Raw genomic sequence first — 20,258 nt, forward strand, 5'->3', positions numbered from 1 at the left:
CCAACACTGTATCCATGTGTCACTTAGGAATCATAGGACGGGGCAACCTACAAACACAACGACCTGCTGCTTCATTTGCTTTTAGGCACAGCCAGAGCTTACTGCTAGGCCACGATGGTCTCTGGTTCAGCCCTCTTCTTGTCCCTGTGCAGGGCTGGAGCATTGCTGTGCTTTCAGGAAGCTTTCTGTGAAAACTTCCAGCATTTTGCAAACCCCTTTGCCCTCGGTGGATGCCTGCCATGGAATCCCTCACAGCTGGGTTCAGAGCAGACTCAAGCTGGGTCTTCTAAAACCCAGGGTCACTGTCCCCCTCAGCGTGCTCAGCACCACCTTTAACTCCACGGCGCTGTGCAACTGCAGCAGCAGGACAGGGAACTTTGCAGCCTGAGCTGCCCTTGTTCCTCTCTGTCCGTGCAGAGAATGCAGCGCGGAAGAGAAGGGCAGCAGGGCCCCACGTGTCCCCAGGCTCAGGTTTTGCCCCACTTCAGCTCCACGGAGACGCGGGTAACGTGCAAAAGCCAAACAGTTTATTCAGGTAAAGCGAAGGGAAGGGGTGAGCTGGCAGGTAAAAAGGGGGATGGGCAGGGCCTGAGGGCTGCAGGGAGGGAGATGCCAACAGGGAGAGAGCTGGCAGGAGCTCCTGGAGCTTTCCACAGGCTCAGCTGTGAGCAGCTAGAGCTGTGCCTGGAGCTCCAGCTGGTTCCTTCTGCTGTGCAGGTGCTCCCATCTCCAATGGGAGCTGGAAATGGCCGAAGGACTCCGGTCTATCTGATCCACCAGAGAAAGTCGCTCAGATCTTCTTCCCAATGCAACCTGGATCAGTGTGCTCCTGCAGGATGGGCTCTGATCTTCCCTGACGGCTTCAGGAACTGGAAGGGAGAGGACCAGAGTCACGGCCAGAGGCCAGATTGAGGGAATGCAAGGAAAGCTTCCTGCCAGGGCCATCCCAGCCAGCTGTTGCCATGGCCAGGAGGGAGCGGCAGCCACGGGCTTGGGCCGGAGGGTGCTGGCCACAGATCCCCCACGTGTCCCTGAAAGCTCTCCGGGCTCTGCCCCCGCCGCCCCTCCTCCGCACAGGGAGCAGAGCCCTCGGCAGCCCGGGCACGGACTGTAGCTGCATGGGGGGCCGGCATGTGCAGCTGCCCCCGGCGGTCCCCGCTGGCCCGCGGCTGCCCTCACTCACCCTCAGCGAGGACCTGGAGCTCCTCCTTCTGCCCCGTCATGAGCTCCGGCCACCCCTGGCAACACAGAGGCACAGGTGGCGGCCCCGGGCGGCACAGCTGCCCGACACGGGCGCTGCCAGCCCCGGGGCCGCACGCCCTCCTTCCTGGGCAGGGATCGGGCCGGGCCGCTGCCGCACGCTGCCGCCCCGGGGAGGGCGCGGCTCCGGCTGCCGGGGCAGCAGCCGGGCCGGGAGGCGGGGAGGGACGCCGGGCTCGTGGCTCACCGGTGATGCTGACGGCCGTCTCTCGCAGGGGCCTCTGCGGGCTCTGCAGGCGCGGCAGGGCGCAGCGCAGGTGCTCGGCCGCTGGGCTCAGGTCCTGCAACAGCTGCGGGGAGCGCTGGGAGGGAAGGCCCGGCGCGGGCTCTGCCCCTCGGCCGGGCGCTGCCCGAGCCCGGCAGGGGCCGAGCCGGCCCGCATGGCCCAGGGCAGGGAGCGGCGTGCGGGGCGCAGGCTGGCGGCCCCGGGTGCGGCGCTGGGCAGGGGCAGGGAGCGGCCAGACCCCCACGCTGAGCACCGGGGCCAGGGGGCTTCTCCAGCCTGCGGCTGGGGCTGCCGGGCTGTCCTTACCAGGCTCTGGGCGAACTTCATCCGCAGCTCCTCCAGGTCCGTCCTCCTCGGGCAGCGTGCCGCACAAAGCAGGGCTTCGCGAGAGTCCTGGAGAGCAGCAGAGAGCCGCAGGTGGCACCGGAGCCCAGGGCACAGGACCCGTGTCCCTGTGCCAAGGCCAGGGGGAGGCTGCAGCCCGCCAGGGCAGGAGGCGGCCGAGCCCCCTCCCAGGGATGCGGCAGCATCCCACAAAACCTCACCTTGGCCACGTGCCAAGCGCAGGAATAGAGGGAGCAGGCTCTGGCTCAGGATTCTTGTCAGAGGCTCTTCCCCCTCTTCCACTCCCAGCTCCATCACCTGGCTGAAGAGCTGAACGGAGAGCAGCTGCAGCTGGCTGTTGTCCTGCAAGGAAAGGAAGAATCCTAAGCACCAACTACTACAGCCCATTGGGGCAAAGGCCCAAACCTGCAGTGAGCAAAGAGTTTCCAGGCAGCGTCCAGTGCCCTGGGCTGGGGGCACAGAGCCTTACGTTGCCAAAGCGTGTCAGCGGGGGCTCAGCCAGCTTCAGGGCGGTGATGCTGGGTATCTTGAGGTGTTTGTCCTGCAGCACGTGCGTGAGCACGGAGAGGCTCGTCCAGAGCATCTCCGCATTGGGATCACGCAGCTGCTCCAGCAGGTGTTGATAGAGGCCGCGTATTCCTCCGCCCTGCGTGCAAGACGAGGCTGTGCTGTGAAGCCGTGAACGGCTGCAGCACCAGCAGCTGCTCGGGGCACTGGGGCAGCTGAAGCGGGAGGCAGGAGAGCTGGGAGCAGCTGCCTCTGCTGGCAGAGGCCAGCCGAGGCCAAAGGTGTGTGTTCCCCTGCCCCACGCTGCCAGCGCGGCTTCAGCCACTGCCCCCTTCTCACCAGCGAGGGCTCCTTGCTGAGCAGCATGAGGCCTCTGAGCTGCAGGCGCAGCCTGTCCCTGCACTGGCTCGGCAGGTGCCTGGATAGGAGCCAGAGGGCCCTGGGACCGTGTCGGCTCAAGTCCAGACAGTCCAGGAGCTGAAAGGCACAGGGCAGTGACGGGGGAGCCGGCCGGCAGGAGCCCGGAGCCGCACAGGGCCGGGCCCCTGCAGCAGCGGCAGCGGGCGCGGGCAGCGTCCCAGGCGGCTGCGGCTAGCAGGGGCCCAAGAGCTGGGAGGCAGCTCAGGCAGGCAGCGCTGGCCGTCAGGCTCACCTCCACAAAGAAGGCCAGGGCAGGCAGATCCCGGCGTGGCTGCTTGCGGATGAGCAGGCTGAGCAGGTGCGAGGCCATGTGGGGACACAGGGGGCTCAAGCCACGGCGCATCTCCCTGGCAGGGGAAAAAGGCACCAAGGCCCTGAGCCAGCAGGCAAACCTCTCCCAGGAGTGACTGACAGAGGTCTGATCTTTCCCCAGCACTCTGCAAGGGGACACGGGCCCCTTGGGAGGCGGCTGCTCCTGGGCATCCTCCTCTGCCAGGCTTGTGCAGTCTGCTCGGCCGTGCCTCGGTGGCAAGGCCCTCTCGCTTACGGCCGCGGGGACTGTGTGGGGCACTCCGGGCACGGGGCACAAATGCTGGCGGTGGCGGAGGGGAGAAGGGAGTCTCACCTGGCCAGCAGGCCCGCTGCCTCGTGCTGGGTGTTGGCACAGAGCAGGGCGTCCCAGACCTGTGTGTGCTCCAGAGCCACCAGCTTCTTGTTGAAGCCCAGTCGGGAGAGCAGAGCCTTCATGGTCTGCGCTGCAAACCTGTGTGCCGAGCAAGGGCCAGGTCACGCTGGGAGCACTGGCCCTGGCCACAGGGGGCATGGGAAGGACAGGGCGACTGGGACCTGTTGGGGTCGCTGGGAAGGCCGTGTTCCTCCCGGCACACTCTCCAGAAGCTCTGGGTCTCAACGTCCTCTGGCATCTGCTCTGTGGTAGAGAAAATTTCCAAGAGCAGATCCACGAGCAGCTGGGGAGAATAAATGAGCATCCCGTAGTGCCACTCGGACGTGGGGACAATCCTCCGCAGCACCAGAGTTGCCTGCAAGAGACAAAGCACCCCGAGGCAGCGCTCAGTGCCGAGGTGCCCATGAGGCAGGGCCCGAGGGGAGACGCAGGGCGGGCACCCGGCCTGCTGCCCCTGAGCCTGCCCTGAGCCCAGCTTTCAGCCCAGGCCGGGAGCTGCAGCGTGGGGAGAGCATGGAGAGCTGCTGGAGAGGGTGACCTGGAGGGCGAGCAAAGGCCAGCTCCAGAAACTCACAGCCAGGGCAAAGGCGGCCTCATTCCCGCTGCAGAAGATCCTGCCGTGCGGTGGCTGCTGCTCTAGCACGGAGAGCAGCGCCGGAAGGACCTCCTCCATGGCCACTTCTGAGGTGGCCATGGCCCTCCACATCAGTGTGGCAGCTCTGTGGGACCAGAGCTGTGTGTCAGCACCCTGCCCCGTGCAGCTGCCTGGGGCCGGCTGACAGAGCCCCGGTGCCCTGAGGTGCCGGGAGGGAGCATGCCAGCAGGCATGGGAAACAGAGGGGCCCGAGGGGCCCTACGGGCCGATGAGCACCGAGCTCTCGAGGCAGTGGTGCCCCGTACCTGTCACACAGTGGGGCACAGTGCAGGAGGCTCATGACCACGTGAGCAGGATGTTCTTCTGTCAGGCTCACGATGGCCACTTGCAGCCCGGCGTCCACAGAGTCGCAGGACGCCAGTCTCTCCAGGATGGCCCTGACCGTGGCTAGCACCTGGAGGGAACGGCATGGGGGAGACTTGGTGTGCTGTCCAAGGCAGCAACTTGCCCAGCTTCGCCCAGGAAGTGCTCGCCTTCCCACCCCACTGTGATGGCCCCAGAGGCTGAGCAGGACCAGCGGACATGGCCTGAAGGGCCACATGATCCTGGGAGGCCTTCAGCCCCGGCCCCAGGCTGCTTGCCTGCTGCGGAGAAGAAACACCCTTCTGGCAAAACTCCAGACTGGGTGCAGGACTCACAGTCAGGGCAGTCACGGCCTCAGTCTCCGGGATGGCCTGATTGTGGGTGTGTGAGGTGGCCATCCCCTCCGTCAGGGCCAGGTCAGCCTCAGCCCGGCCCTCGGCCGCTGCCCGCTCACAGGTTGCAGCGAGCTCAGCGGGCGCAGTGCTGGCAGCAGGCTCTGCCCGCAGCTCGCTGGGCATGGAGTCAGGCTGGGCCGTGCCTCCGGTCACGGTGGCGCTGGTCTTCCTGCGCCGGAGACGCAGGAACCTCCGCAGTGCCTGCAGCAGAAGGAAGGGCAGGAAGAGAGGGACGTTCCATAGTCTGCTGCAAGGACGGGGCTGGGCCGAGCAGGGCCAGCAGGCCCGGCCCAGGTGGGGATGGCCGCAGGTACCTGCGCCGCTCTACGGAAGCGGCCGCGGGTGGGCTCCTGCTCTTGAGACCGGTCCTTGGCTGCATCTGGCAAAGAGGGACAGCAGCCAGAGCTGAGGGGCCGCGGGAGAGGCCGGAGAACACAGGCCAGCCCTGCGCTCCCCAGGCAGGGACAGCCCCCTGCATGCCTGGGAGATGGGGCACGGCTGCCATCGGGGGGGCAGTCCCTGCCCCTGTCCCATCCTGTCCGTGGGCATGTCCATAGGGATGGGATGGGATGGGATGGGATGGGATGGGATGGGATGGGATGGGATGGGATGGGATGGGATGGGATGGGATGGGATGGGATGGGGCGGGATGGGATGGGATGGGATGGGATGGGATGGGATGGGATGGGATGGGATGGGATGGGGCGGGATGGGGCGGGATGGGGCGTAGGCTGGCTGCAGGCACCGGCCCCGCGGCCCAGCTGCACCACTCACCGTCCTGCAGCGGCTGCAACTGCTCCGGCTCTGCAGGCTGCTGCACTGGGGCAGCTGCAGGGCTGTTCTTTTTCTTGCCCCGAAGCCTCCTGAACAGGCTGAGCACTTTGCTCGCCATCCCGCTGCCCGACCTCGAGGGACAGATGCCTCGGCAAAGGTCCGAGTCAGCGGTGCCGCAGTTGTGCCTTGCAGGCACCTGCGACAGGGAGGCCTCAGGAGGATGACAGGACAGCAAGTCCTGCCCTGTGTTCTCGAGGGCTCCTGCCACAATGACAGGAGACTCCTCGTGAACGATGTAGATCACCAACTCCCACGGCCTGGCCACAGGGGCACCGGCCGCAGGGATGGGAGATGCCTCGGAAAGACTCCGAGTCAAAGGGTCCCGAGGTCTGGCCGCGAGGCCAGCCGCAGGACTAGCGTGTCGGAAAAGCTTCGGGTGGGCAATGAACGAGCTGGCTGTGCGGGGGATCCACACAGCACCACTCCGTCACGTCCTGTCCCGTCGCATGCACCGAGCACTCTGGCGTGGCCGTGACGCTGCCAGCACCTATGTCAGCGCGTGTCACAAAGGGCTGCTGCCACACCCTGTTCCACCGCGCCTCACGGTGACCCTGCTGCACCGTGTCAGGTGCAAAGAGGGAGAGCAGCCTATGTCAGCGCGTGTCACAAAGGGCTGCTGCCACACCCTGTTGCACCGCACTGCACGGTGACCCTGCTGCACCGTGTCAGGTGCAAAGAGGGAGAGCAGCCTATGTCAGCACGTGTCACAAAGGGCTGCTGCCACACGGTGACCCTGCTGCACCGTGTCACAAGGGGCCCTTGGTGACGCTGCCACGTGCCCCGGGGCCACCCCCTCCCCAGGCAAGGCGCCCCTGCTTGGAAGGAATCCGTTGTCCCGAGTGTCTAACGCACGCCTGGACACAGCAAGGCCGGCCAAGTGCTCAGGGAAGGCCTCTCCACGTCTGTGCCCGACCCGCACAGCCCAGCTCGGTGCTGGCCCTGGAGCAGAGCGGCTTCCAGCAAGCAAGAAGCAAACGCATCTTGCCAAGAGCTAAAACACACCAGATAGGGAAGATGGCATTAATAAAGGCCTTGGAATTCACAGCTCTCTGAGAGACATTTGGGGTTCTTGCTGGGCAGAGATGATCCGGCTCTGTCCTGTGCTCAAAGGGGGGAACACACCCTACCACAGGTGCTTGGCTTGGTCTCCGCAGGCCCAGGCAGGTGCCAAAGCTGCTCTTGACAGCCTTCTCCCTTCCCACGCCCCACTGCCAAGTGCAAGGGGCCTCAAGGACAAAAAGGAGCGCAGGGAGGCAAAAGGAGACAGCTGCACCTACATCACTGGGGGCTCCTGGGGAAGCACTTTGCTTGAGAAGCAAGCCCCTCTCTTCCAAAGGCATTTCCCAAAATGCGCACATTTCCCAAGGAACACCAACACACACTTAAGAAACCCTGGCAAGGCTAAATTCCTTCTGCTCCTTGCAGCACAGGCACTCCAGCTCGAGCTCCTCTTCCTTTGCCCAAGTCTGTTTCCACGGGTCCCTTCTGGCACGCAGCCCCGGGCCCCCTATATGCAGGAGCTGCCCGCTGCCTCCTCACGTGCCTGAACTCCTGCCTGTGCTCAGGGCAGCAAAAGCAGGCTGTTGCCAGCCAGGGAGCGGAGCCCTGTTCCCGCAGGAGGCTCTGGTAAGCCCCTTCCCCACTGTGCACGCAGCACTTCTCCTGCCTGCCCAGAACGCCCCTGGCAGAGCAGAGCACAAGCTGGCCGGCTCTGGGCTCAGCACACCCCAAACACAGGCGCAGGGAGACACAGCAGCTGTTTTGCAGCCATGCCCCAGAGAGATGGGAAGGATCCCCTGGCCCTGGTCTCACTTGGTTGGGTTTCTGACTGGCTCTGAGGCAGGGGCAGCGCTTCCTCGCTTGTGGGGAGAGCAGAGGCGCCGGAACCGCACGCAGCGTGCAGGCACTGCCTGACAGCGCTGCGGCCACTGGGACGCTCGCGCCTCTGAGCCTCTGCCACTCCGCTGCTACAGCAGGACAGGGAACTTTGCAGCCTGAGCTGCCCTTGTTCCTCTCTGTCCGTGCAGAGAATGCAGCGCGGAAGAGAAGGGCAGCAGGGCCCCACGTTTCCCCAGGCTCAGGTTTTGCGCCGCTTCAGCTCCACGGAGACGCGGGTAACGTGCAAAGCCAAACAGTTTATTCAGGTAAAACGAAGGGAAGGGGTGAGCTGGCAGGTAAAAAGGGGGATGGGCAGGGCCTGAGGGCTGCAGGGAGGGAGATGCCAACAGGGAGAGAGCTGGCAGGAGCTCCTGGAGCTTTCCACAGGCTCAGCTGTGAGCAGTTAGAGCTGTGCCTGGAGCTCCAGCTGGTTCCTTCTGCTGTGCAGGTGCACCCATCTCCAATGGGAGCTGGAAATGGCCGAAGGACTCCGGTCTATCTGATCCAGCAGAGAAAGTCGCTCAGATCTTCTTCCCAATGCAACCTGGATCAGTGTGCTCCTGCAGGATGGGCTCTGATCTTCCCTGACGGCTTCAGGAACTGGAAGGGAGAGGACCAGAGTCACGGCCAGAGGCCAGATTGAGGGAATGCAAGGAAAGCTTCCTGCCAGGGCCATCCCAGCCAGCTGTTGCCATGGCCAGGAGGGAGCGGCAGCCACGGGCTTGGGCCGGAGGGTGCTGGCCACAGATCCCCCACGTGTCCCTGAAAGCTCTCCGGGCTCTGCCCCCGCCGCCCCTCCTCCGCACAGGGAGCAGAGCCCTCGGCAGCCCGGGCACGGACTGTAGCTGCGGGGCCGGCATGTGCAGCTGCCCCCGGCGGTCCCCGCTGGCCCGCGGCTGCCCTCACTCACCCTCAGCGAGGACCTGGAGCTCCTCCTTCTGCCCCGTCATGAGCTCCGGCCACCCCTGGCAACACAGAGGCACAGGTGGCGGCCCCGGGCGGCACAGCTGCCCGACACGGGCACTGCCAGCCCCGGGGCCGCACGCCCTCCTTCCCGGGCAGGGCTCGGGCCGGGCCGCTGCCGCACGCTGCCGCCCCGGGGAGGGCGCGGCTCCGGCTGCCGGGGCAGCAGCCGGGCCGGGAGGCGGGGAGGGACGCCGGGCTCGTGGCTCACCGATGATGCTGAAGGCCGCCTCTCGCAGGGGCCTCTGCGGGCTCTGCAGGCGCGGCAGGGAGCAGCGCAGGTGCTCGGCCGCTGGGCTCAGGTCCTGCAACAGCTGCGGGGAGCGCTGGGAGGGAAGGCCCGGCGCGGGCTCTGCCCCTCGGCCGGGCGCTGCCCGAGCCCGGCAGGGGCCGAGCCGGCCCGCATGGCCCAGGGCAGGGAGCGGCGTGCGGGGCGCAGGCTGGCGGCCCCGGGTGCGGCGCTGGGCAGGGGCACAGCTGCCAGACCCCCACGCTGAGCACCGGGGCCAGGGGGCTTCTCCAGCCTGCGGCTGGGGCTGCCGGGCTGTCCTTACCAGGCTCTGGGCGAACTTCATCCGCAGCTCCTCCAGGTCCGTCCTCCTCGGGCAGCGTGCCGCACAAAGCAGGGCTTCGCGAGAGTCCTGGAGAGCAGCAGAGAGCCGCAGGTGGCACCGGAGCCCAGGGCACAGGACCCGTGTCCCTGTGCCAAGGCCAGGGGGAGGCTGCAGCCCGCCAGGGCAGGAGGCGGCCGAGCCCCCTCCCAGGGATGCGGCAGCATCCCACAAAACCTCACCTTGGCCACGTGCCAAGCGCAGGAATAGAGGGAGCAGGCTCTGGCTCAGGATTCTTGTCAGAGGCTCTTCCCCCTCTTCCACTCCCAGCTCCATCACCTGGCTGAAGAGCTGAACGGAGAGCAGCTGCAGCTGGCTGTTGTCCTGCAAGGAAAGGAAGAATCCTAAGCACCAACTACTACAGCCCATTGGGGCAAAGGCCCAAACCTGCAGTGAGCAAAGAGTTTCCAGGCAGCGTCCAGTGCCCTGGGCTGGGGGCACAGAGCCTTACGTTGCCAAAGCGTGTCAGCGGGGGCTCAGCCAGCTTCAGGGCGGTGATGCTGGGTATCTTGAGGTGTTTGTCCTGCAGCACGTGCGTGAGCACGGAGAGGCTCGTCCAGAGCATCTCCGCATTGGGATCACGCAGCTGCTCCAGCAGGTGTTGATAGAGGCCGCGTATTTCTCCGCCCTGCGTGCAAGACGAGGCTGTGCTGTGAAGCCGTGAACGGCTGCAGCACCAGCAGCTGCTCGGGGCACTGGGGCAGCTGAAGCGGGAGGCAGGAGAGCTGGGAGCAGCTGCCTCTGCTGGCAGAGGCCAGCCGAGGCCAAAGGTGTGTGTTCCCCTGCCCCACGCTGCCAGCGCGGCTTCAGCCACTGCCCCCTTCTCACCAGCGAGGGCTCCTTGCTGAGCAGCATGAGGCCTCTGAGCTGCAGGCGCAGCCTGTCCCTGCACTGGCTCGGCAGGTGCCTGGATAGGAGCCAGAGGGCCCTGGGACCGTGTCGGCTCAAGTCCAGACAGTCCAGGAGCTGAAAGGCACAGGGCAGTGACGGGGGAGCCGGCCGGCAGGAGCCCGGAGCCGCACAGGGCCGGGCCCCTGCAGCAGCGGCAGCGGGCGCGGGCAGCGTCCCAGGCGGCTGCGGCTAGCAGGGGCCCAAGAGCTGGGAGGCAGCTCAGGCAGGCAGCGCTGGCCGTCAGGCTCACCTCCACAAAGAAGGCCAGGGCAGGCAGATCCCGGCGTGGCTGCTTGCGGATGAGCAGGCTGAGCAGGTGCGAGGCCATGTGGGGACACAGGGGGCTCAAGCCACGGCGCATCTCCCTGGCAGGGGAAAAAGGCACCAAGGCCCTGAGCCAGCAGGCAAACCTCTCCCAGGAGTGACTGACAGAGGTCTGATCTTTCCCCAGCACTCTGCAAGGGGACACGGGCCCCTTGGGAGGCGGCTGCTCCTGGGCATCCTCCTCTGCCAGGCTTGTGCAGTCTGCTCGGCCGTGCCTCGGTGGCAAGGCCCTCTCGCTTACGGCCGCGGGGACTGTGTGGGGCACTCCGGGCACGGGGCACAAATGCTGGCGGTGGCGGAGGGGAGAAGGGAGTCTCACCTGGCCAGCAGGCCCGCTGCCTCGTGCTGGGTGTTGGCACAGAGCAGGGCGTCCCAGACCTGTGTGTGCTCCAGAGCCACCAGCTTCTTGTCGAAGCCCAGTCGGGAGAGCAGAGCCTTCATGGTCTGCGCTGCAAACCTGTGTGCCGAGCAAGGGCCAGGTCACGCTGGGAGCACTGGCCCTGGCCACAGGGGGCATGGGAAGGACAGGGCGACTGGGACCTGTTGGGGTCGCTGGGAAGGCCGTGTTCCTCCCGGCACACTCTCCAGAAGCTCTGGGTCTCAACGTCCTCTGGCATCTGCTCTGTGGTAGAGAAAATTTCCAAGAGCAGATCCACGAGCAGCTGGGGAGAATAAATGAGCATCCCGTAGTGCCACTCGGACGTGGGGACAATCCTCCGCAGCACCAGAGTTGCCTGCAAGAGACAAAGCACCCCGAGGCAGCGCTCAGTGCCGAGGTGCCCATGAGGCAGGGCCCGAGGGGAGACGCAGGGCGGGCACCCGGCCTGCTGCCCCTGAGCCTGCCCTGAGCCCAGCTTTCAGCCCAGGCCGGGAGCTGCAGCGTGGGGAGAGCATGGAGAGCTGCTGGAGAGGGTGACCTGGAGGGCGAGCAAAGGCCAGCTCCAGAAACTCACAGCCAGGGCAAAGGCGGCCTCATTCCCGCTGCAGAAGATCCTGCCGTGCGGTGGCTGCTGCTCTAGCACGGAGAGCAGCGCCGGAAGGACCTCCTCCATGGCCACTTCTGAGGTGGCCATGGCCCTCCACATCAGTGTGGCAGCTCTGTGGGACCAGAGCTGTGTGTCAGCACCCTGCCCCGTGCAGCTGCGTGGGGCCGGCTGACAGAGCCCCGGTGCCCTGAGGTGCCGGGAGGGAGCATGCCAGCAGGCTTGGGAAACAGAGGGGCCCGAGGGGCCCTACGAGCCGATGAGCACCGAGCTCTCGAGGCAGTGGTGCCCCGTACCTGTCACACAGTGGGGCACAGTGCAGGAGGCTCATGACCACGTGAGCAGGATGTTCTTCTGTCAGGCTCACGATGGCCACTTGCAGCCCGGCGTCCACAGAGTCGCAGGACGCCAGTCTCTCCAGGATGGCCCTGACCGTGGCTAGCACCTGGAGGGAACGGCATGGGGGAGACTTGGTGTGCTGTCCAAGGCAGCAACTTGCCCAGCTTCGCCCAGGAAGTGCTCGCCTTCCCACCCCACTGTGATGGCCCCAGAGGCTGAGCAGGACCAGCGGACATGGCCTGAAGGGCCACATGATCCTGGGAGGCCTTCAGCCCCGGCCCCAGGCTGCTTGCCTGCTGCGGAGAAGAAACACCCTTCTGGCAAAACTCCAGACTGGGTGCAGGACTCACAGTCAGGGCAGTCACGGCCTCAGTCTCCGGGATGGCCTGATTGTGGGTGTGTGAGGTGGCCATCCCCTCCGTCAGGGCCAGGTCAGCCTCAGCCCGGCCCTCGGCCGCTGCCCGCTCACAGGTTGCAGCGAGCTCAGCGGGCGCAGTGCTGGCAGCAGGCTCTGCCCGCAGCTCGCTGGGCATGGAGTCAGGCTGGGCCGTGCCTCCGGTCACGGTGGCGCTGGTCTTCCTGCGCCGGAGACGCAGGAACCTCCGCAGTGCCTGCAGCAGAAGGAAGGGCAGGAAGAGAGGGACGTTCCATAGTCTGCTGCAAGGACGGGGCTGGGCCGAGCAGGGCCAGCAGGCCCGGCCCAGGTGGGGATGGCCGCAGGTACCTGCGCCGCTCTACGGAACCGGCCGCGGGTGGGCTCCTGCTCTTGAGACCGGTCCTTGGCTGCATCTGGCAAAGAGAGACAGCAGCCAGAGCTGAGGGGCCGCGGGAGAGGCCGGAGAACACAGGCCAGCCCTGCGCTCCCCAGGCAGGGACAGCCCCCTGCATGCCTGGGAGATGGGGCACGGCTGCCATCGGGGGGGCAGTCCCTGCCCCTGTCCCATCCTGTCCGTGGGCATGTCCATAGGGATGGGATGGGATGGGATGGGATGGGATGGGATGGGATGGGATGGGATGGGATGGGATGGGATGGGATGGGATGGGATGGGATGGGGCGGGATGGGATGGGATGGGGCGGGATGGGATGGGATGGGATGGGATGGGATGGGATGGGGCGGGATGGGGCGGGATGGGGCGTAGGCTGGCTGCAGGCACCGGCCCCGCGGCCCAGCTGCACCACTCACCGTCCTGCAGCGGCTGCAACTGCTCCGGCTCTGCAGGCTGCTGCACTGGGGCAGCTGCAGGGCTGTTCTTTTTCTTGCCCCGAAGCCTCCTGAACAGGCTGAGCACTTTGCTCGCCATCCCGCTGCCCGACCTCGAGGGACAGATGCCTCGGCAAAGGTCCGAGTCAGCGGTGCCGCAGTTGTGCCTTGCAGGCACCTGCGACAGGGAGGCCTCAGGAGGATGACAGGACAGCAAGTCCTGCCCTGTGTTCTCGAGGGCTCCTGCCACAATGACAGGAGACTCCTCGTGAACGATGTAGATCACCAACTCCCACGGCCTGGCCACAGGGGCACCGGCCGCAGGGATGGGAGATGCCTCGGAAAGACTCCGAGTCAAAGGGTCCCGAGGTCTGGCCGCGAGGCCAGCCGCAGGACTAGCGTGTCGGAAAAGCTTCGGGTGGGCAATGAACGAGCTGGCTGTGCGGGGGATCCACACAGCACCACTCCGTCACGTCCTGTCCCGTCGCATGCACCGAGCACTCTGGCGTGGCCGTGACGCTGCCAGCACCTATGTCAGCGCGTGTCACAAAGGGCTGCTGCCACACCCTGTTCCACCGCGCCTCACGGTGACCCTGCTGCACCGTGTCAGGTGCAAAGAGGGAGAGCAGCCTATGTCAGCGCGTGTCACAAAGGGCTGCTGCCACACCCTGTTGCACCGCACTGCACGGTGACCCTGCTGCACCGTGTCAGGTGCAAAGAGGGAGAGCAGCCTATGTCAGCACGTGTCACAAAGGGCTGCTGCCACACGGTGACCCTGCTGCACCGTGTCACAAGGGGCCCTTGGTGACGCTGCCACGTGCCCCGGGGCCACCCCCTCCCCAGGCAAGGCGCCCCTGCTTGGAAGGAATCCGTTGTCCCGAGTGTCTAACGCACGCCTGGACACAGCAAGGCCGGCCAAGTGCTCAGGGAAGGCCTCTCCACGTCTGTGCCCGACCCGCACAGCCCAGCTCGGTGCTGGCCCTGGAGCAGAGCGGCTTCCAGCAAGCAAGAAGCAAACGCATCTTGCCAAGAGCTAAAACACACCAGATAGGGAAGATGGCATTAATAAAGGCCTTGGAATTCACAGCTCTCTGAGAGACATTTGGGGTTCTTGCTGGGCAGAGATGATCCGGCTCTGTCCTGTGCTCAAAGGGGGGAACACACCCTACCACAGGTGCTTGGCTTGGTCTCCGCAGGCCCAGGCAGGTGCCAAAGCTGCTCTTGACAGCCTTCTCCCTTCCCACGCCCCACTGCCAAGTGCAAGGGGCCTCAAGGACAAAAAGGAGCGCAGGGAGGCAAAAGGAGACAGCTGCACCTACATCACTGGGGGCTCCTGGGGAAGCACTTTGCTTGAGAAGCAAGCCCCTCTCTTCCAAAGGCATTTCCCAAAATGCGCACATTTCCCAAGGAACACCAACACACACTTAAGAAACCCTGGCAAGGCTAAATTCCTTCTGCTCCTTGCAGCACAGGCACTCCAGCTCGAGCTCCTCTTCCTTTGCCCAAGTCTGTTTCCACGGGTCCCTTCTGGCACGCAGCCCCGGGCCCCCTATATGCAGGAGCTGCCCGCTGCCTCCTCACGTGCCTGAACTCCTGCCTGTGCTCAGGGCAGCAAAAGCAGGCTGTTGCCAGCCAGGGAGCGGAGCCCTGTTCCCGCAGGAGGCTCTGGTAAGCCCCTTCCCCACTGTGCACGCAGCACTTCTCCTGCCTGCCCAGAACGCCCCTGGCAGAGCAGAGCACAAGCTGGCCGGCTCTGGGCTCAGCACACCCCAAACACAGGCGCAGGGAGACACAGCAGCTGTTTTGCAGCCATGCCCCAGAGAGATGGGAAGGATCCCCTGGCCCTGGTCTCACTTGGTTGGGTTTCTGACTGGCTCTGAGGCAGGGGCAGCGCTTCCTCGCTTGTGGGGAGAGCAGAGGCGCCGGAACCGCACGCAGCGTGCAGGCACTGCCTGACAGCGCTGCGGCCACTGGGACGCTCGCGCCTCTGAGCCTCTGCCACTGCGCTGCTGCAGCAGGACAGGGAACTTTGCAGCCTGAGCTGCCCTTGTTCCTCTCTGTCCGTGCAGAGAATGCAGCGCGGAAGAGAAGGGCAGCAGGGCCCCACGTTTCCCCAGGCTCAGGTTTTGCGCCGCTTCAGCTCCACGGAGACGCGGGTAACGTGCAAAGCCAAACAGTTTATTCAGGTAAAACGAAGGGAAGGGGTGAGCTGGCAGGTAAAAAGGGGGATGGGCAGGGCCTGAGGGCTGCAGGGAGGGAGATGCCAACAGGGAGAGAGCTGGCAGGAGCTCCTGGAGCTTTCCACAGGCTCAGCTGTGAGCAGTTAGAGCTGTGCCTGGAGCTCCAGCTGGTTCCTTCTGCTGTGCAGGTGCACCCATCTCCAATGGGAGCTGGAAATGGCCAAAGGACTCCGGTCTATCTGATCCAGCAGAGAAAGTCGCTCAGATCTTCTTCCCAATGCAACCTGGATCAGTGTGCTCCTGCAGGATGGGCTCTGATCTTCCCTGACGGCTTCAGGAACTGGAAGGGAGAGGACCAGAGTCACGGCCAGAGGCCAGATTGAGGGAATGCAAGGAAAGCTTCCTGCCAGGGCCATCCCAGCCAGCTGTTGCCATGGCCAGGAGGGAGCGGCAGCCACGGGCTTGGGCCGGAGGGTGCTGGCCACAGATCCCCCACGTGTCCCTGAAAGCTCTCCGGGCTCTGCCCCCGCCGCCCCTCCTCCGCACAGGGAGCAGAGCCCTCGGCAGCCCGGGCACGGACTGTAGCTGCGGGGCCGGCATGTGCAGCTGCCCCCGGCGGTCCCCGCTGGCCCGCGGCTGCCCTCACTCACCCTCAGCGAGGACCTGGAGCTCCTCCTTCTGCCCCGTCATGAGCTCCGGCCACCCCTGGCAACACAGAGGCACAGGTGGCGGCCCCGGGCGGCACAGCTGCCCGACACGGGCACTGCCAGCCCCGGGGCCGCACGCCCTCCTTCCCGGGCAGGGCTCGGGCCGGGCCGCTGCCGCACGCTGCCGCCCCGGGGAGGGCGCGGCTCCGGCTGCCGGGGCAGCAGCCGGGCCGGGAGGCGGGGAGGGACGCCGGGCTCGTGGCTCACCGATGATGCTGAAGGCCGCCTCTCGCAGGGGCCTCTGCGGGCTCTGCAGGCGCGGCAGGGAGCAGCGCAGGTGCTCGGCTGCTGGGCTCAGGTCCTGCAACAGCTGCGGGGAGCGCTGGGAGGGAAGGCCCGGCGCGGGCTCTGCCCCTCGGCCGGGCGCTGCCCGAGCCCGGCAGGGGCCGAGCCGGCCCGCATGGCCCAGGGCAGGGAGCGGCGTGCGGGGTGCAGGCTGGCGGCCCCGGGTGCGGCGCTGGGCAGGGGCACAGCTGCCAGCCCCCCACGCTGAGCACCGGGGCCAGGGGGCTTCTCCAGCCTGCGGCTGGGGCTGCCGGGCTGTCCTTACCAGGCTCTGGGCGAACTTCATCCGCAGCTCCTCCAGGTCCGTCCTCCTCGGGCAGCGTGCCGCACAAAGCAGGGCTTCGCGAGAGTCCTGGAGAGCAGCAGAGAGCCGCAGGTGGCACCGGAGCCCAGGGCACAGGACCCGTGTCCCTGTGCCAAGGCCAGGGGGAGGCTGCAGCCCGCCAGGGCAGGAGGCGGCCGAGCCCCCTCCCAGGGATGCGGCAGCATCCCACAAAACCTCACCTTGGCCACGTGCCAAGCGCAGGAATAGAGGGAGCAGGCTCTGGCTCAGGATTCTTGTCAGAGGCTCTTCCCCCTCTTCCACTCCCAGCTCCATCACCTGGCTGAAGAGCTGAACGGAGAGCAGCTGCAGCTGGCTGTTGTCCTGCAAGGAAAGGAAGAATCCTAAGCACCAACTACTACAGCCCATTGGGGCAAAGGCCCAAACCTGCAGTGAGCAAAGAGTTTCCAGGCAGCGTCCAGTGCCCTGGGCTGGGGGCACAGAGCCTTACGTTGCCAAAGCGTGTCAGCGGGGGCTCAGCCAGCTTCAGGGCGGTGATGCTGGGTATCTTGAGGTGTTTGTCCTGCAGCACGTGCGTGAGCACGGAGAGGCTCGTCCAGAGCATCTCCGCATTGGGATCACGCAGCTGCTCCAGCAGGTGTTGATAGAGGCCGCGTATTCCTCCGCCCTGCGTGCAAGACGAGGCTGTGCTGTGAAGCCGTGAACGGCTGCAGCACCAGCAGCTGCTCGGGGCACTGGGGCAGCTGAAGCGGGAGGCAGGAGAGCTGGGAGCAGCTGCCTCTGCTGGCAGAGGCCAGCCGAGGCCAAAGGTGTGTGTTCCCCTGCCCCACGCTGCCAGCGCGGCTTCAGCCACTGCCCCCTTCTCACCAGCGAGGGCTCCTTGCTGAGCAGCATGAGGCCTCTGAGCTGCAGGCGCAGCCTGTCCCTGCACTGGCTCGGCAGGTGCCTGGATAGGAGCCAGAGGGCCCTGGGACCGTGTCGGCTCAAGTCCAGACAGTCCAGGAGCTGAAAGGCACAGGGCAGTGACGGGGGAGCCGGCCGGCAGGAGCCCGGAGCTGCACAGGGCCGGGCCCCTGCAGCAGCGGCAGCGGGCGCGGGCAGTGTCCCAGGCGGCTGCGGCTAGCAGGGGCCCAAGAGCTGGGAGGCAGCTCAGGCAGGCAGCGCTGGCCGTCAGGCTCACCTCCACAAAGAAGGCCAGGGCAGGCAGATCCCGGCGTGGCTGCTTGCGGATGAGCAGGCTGAGCAGGTGCGAGGCCATGTGGGGACACAGGGGGCTCAAGCCACGGCGCATCTCCCTGGCAGGGGAAAAAGGCACCAAGGCCCTGAGCCAGCAGGCAAACCTCTCCCAGGAGTGACTGACAGAGGTCTGATCTTTCCCCAGCACTCTGCAAGGGGACACGGGCCCCTTGGGAGGCGGCTGCTCCTGGGCATCCTCCTCTGCCAGGCTTGTGCAGTCTGCTCGGCCGTGCCTCGGTGGCAAGGCCCTCTCGCTTACGGCCGCGGGGACTGTGTGGGGCACTCCGGGCACGGGGCACAAATGCTGGCGGTGGCGGAGGGGAGAAGGGAGTCTCACCTGGCCAGCAGGCCCGCTGCCTCGTGCTGGGTGTTGGCACAGAGCAGGGCGTCCCAGACCTGTGTGTGCTCCAGAGCCACCAGCTTCTTGTCGAAGCCCAGTCGGGAGAGCAGAGCCTTCATGGTCTGCGCTGCAAACCTGTGTGCCGAGCAAGGGCCAGGTCACGCTGGGAGCACTGGCCCTGGCCACAGGGGGCATGGGAAGGACAGGGCGACTGGGACCTGTTGGGGTCGCTGGGAAGGCCGTGTTCCTCCCGGCACACTCTCCAGAAGCTCTGGGTCTCAACGTCCTCTGGCATCTGCTCTGTGGTAGAGAAAATTTCCAAGAGCAGATCCACGAGCAGCTGGGGAGAATAAATGAGCATCCCGTAGTGCCACTCGGACGTGGGGACAATCCTCCGCAGCACCAGAGTTGCCTGCAAGAGACAAAGCACCCCGAGGCAGCGCTCAGTGCCGAGGTGCCCATGAGGCAGGGCCCGAGGGGAGACGCAGGGCGGGCACCCGGCCTGCTGCCCCTGAGCCTGCCCTGAGCCCAGCTTTCAGCCCAGGCCGGGAGCTGCAGCGTGGGGAGAGCATGGAGAGCTGCTGGAGAGGGTGACCTGGAGGGCGAGCAAAGGCCAGCTCCAGAAACTCACAGCCAGGGCAAAGGCGGCCTCATTCCCGCTGCAGAAGATCCTGCCGTGCGGTGGCTGCTGCTCTAGCACGGAGAGCAGCGCCGGAAGGACCTCCTCCATGGCCACTTCTGAGGTGGCCATGGCCCTCCACATCAGTGTGGCAGCTCTGTGGGACCAGAGCTGTGTGTCAGCACCCTGCCCCGTGCAGCTGCGTGGGGCCGGCTGACAGAGCCCCGGTGCCCTGAGGTGCCGGGAGGGAGCATGCCAGCAGGCATGGGAAACAGAGGGGCCCGAGGGGCCCTACGGGCCGATGAGCACCGAGCTCTCGAGGCAGTGGTGCCCCGTACCTGTCACACAGTGGGGCACAGTGCAGGAGGCTCATGACCACGTGAGCAGGATGTTCTTCTGTCAGGCTCACGATGGCCACTTGCAGCCCGGCGTCCACAGAGTCGCAGGACGCCAGTCTCTCCAGGATGGCCCTGACCGTGGCTAGCACCTGGAGGGAACGGCATGGGGGAGACTTGGTGTGCTGTCCAAGGCAGCAACTTGCCCAGCTTCGCCCAGGAAGTGCTCGCCTTCCCACCCCACTGTGATGGCCCCAGAGGCTGAGCAGGACCAGCGGACATGGCCTGAAGGGCCACATGATCCTGGGAGGCCTTCAGCCCCGGCCCCAGGCTGCTTGCCTGCTGCGGAGAAGAAACACCCTTCTGGCAAAACTCCAGACTGGGTGCAGGACTCACAGTCAGGGCAGTCACGGCCTCAGTCTCCGGGATGGCCTGATTGTGGGTGTGTGAGGTGGCCATCCCCTCCGTCAGGGCCAGGTCAGCCTCAGCCCGGCCCTCGGCCGCTGCCCGCTCACAGGTTGCAGCGAGCTCAGCGGGCGCAGTGCTGGCAGCAGGCTCTGCCCGCAGCTCGCTGGGAATGGAGTCAGGCTGGGCCGTGCCTCCGGTCACGGTGGCGCTGGTCTTCCTGCGCCGGAGACGCAGGAACCTCCGCAGTGCCTGCAGCAGAAGGAAGGGCAGGAAGAGAGGGACGTTCCATAGTCTGCTGCAAGGACGGGGCTGGGCCGAGCAGGGCCAGCAGGCCCGGCCCAGGTGGGGATGGCCGCAGGTACCTGCGCCGCTCTACGGAAGCGGCCGCGGGTGGGCTCCTGCTCTTGAGACCGGTCCTTGGCTGCATCTGGCAAAGAGGGACAGCAGCCAGAGCTGAGGGGCCGCGGGAGAGGCCGGAGAACACAGGCCAGCCCTGCGCTCCCCAGGCAGGGACAGCCCCCTGCATGCCTGGGAGATGGGGCACGGCTGCCATCGGGGGGGCAGTCCCTGCCCCTGTCCCATCCTGTCCGTGGGCATGTCCATAGGGATGGGATGGGATGGGATGGGATGGGATGGGATGGGATGGGATGGGATGGGATGGGATGGGATGGGATGGGATGGGATGGGGCGGGATGGGATGGGATGGGATGGGATGGGATGGGATGGGATGGGATGGGGCGGGATGGGGCGGGATGGGGCGTAGGCTGGCTGCAGGCACCGGCCCCGCGGCCCAGCTGCACCACTCACCGTCCTGCAGCGGCTGCAACTGCTCCGGCTCTGCAGGCTGCTGCACTGGGGCAGCTGCAGGGCTGTTCTTTTTCTTGCCCCGAAGCCTCCTGAACAGGCTGAGCACTTTGCTCGCCATCCCGCTGCCCGACCTCGAGGGACAGATGCCTCGGCAAAGGTCCGAGTCAGCGGTGCCGCAGTTGTGCCTTGCAGGCACCTGCGACAGGGAGGCCTCAGGAGGATGACAGGACAGCAAGT

General features: G+C 66.1%; 2 long non-coding RNA genes across 2 annotated transcripts; both read right to left on the reverse strand.

The window, feature by feature from the left end:
• Positions 1-505: 505 nt before the first annotated feature.
• Positions 506-1,546, reverse strand: LOC135308666 (uncharacterized). Its single transcript, XR_010369053.1, has 3 exons — positions 1,448-1,546; positions 1,184-1,238; positions 506-869 (listed from the first exon to the last, which is right to left on the reverse strand). It is a non-coding gene; the product is annotated as an uncharacterized LOC135308666 (long non-coding RNA).
• Positions 1,547-7,679: 6,133 nt separating this feature from the next.
• Positions 7,680-8,823, reverse strand: LOC135308665 (uncharacterized). The gene is made up of 3 exons (XR_010369052.1): positions 8,683-8,823; positions 8,419-8,473; positions 7,680-8,108 (listed from the first exon to the last, which is right to left on the reverse strand). It is a non-coding gene; the product is annotated as an uncharacterized LOC135308665 (long non-coding RNA).
• Between the last annotated feature and the right edge of the window lie 11,435 nt (positions 8,824-20,258).

The sequence above is a fragment of the Passer domesticus genome, chromosome 10 (assembly GCF_036417665.1).
Source record: "Passer domesticus isolate bPasDom1 chromosome 10, bPasDom1.hap1, whole genome shotgun sequence".
Taxonomy (NCBI): domain Eukaryota; kingdom Metazoa; phylum Chordata; class Aves; order Passeriformes; family Passeridae; genus Passer; species Passer domesticus.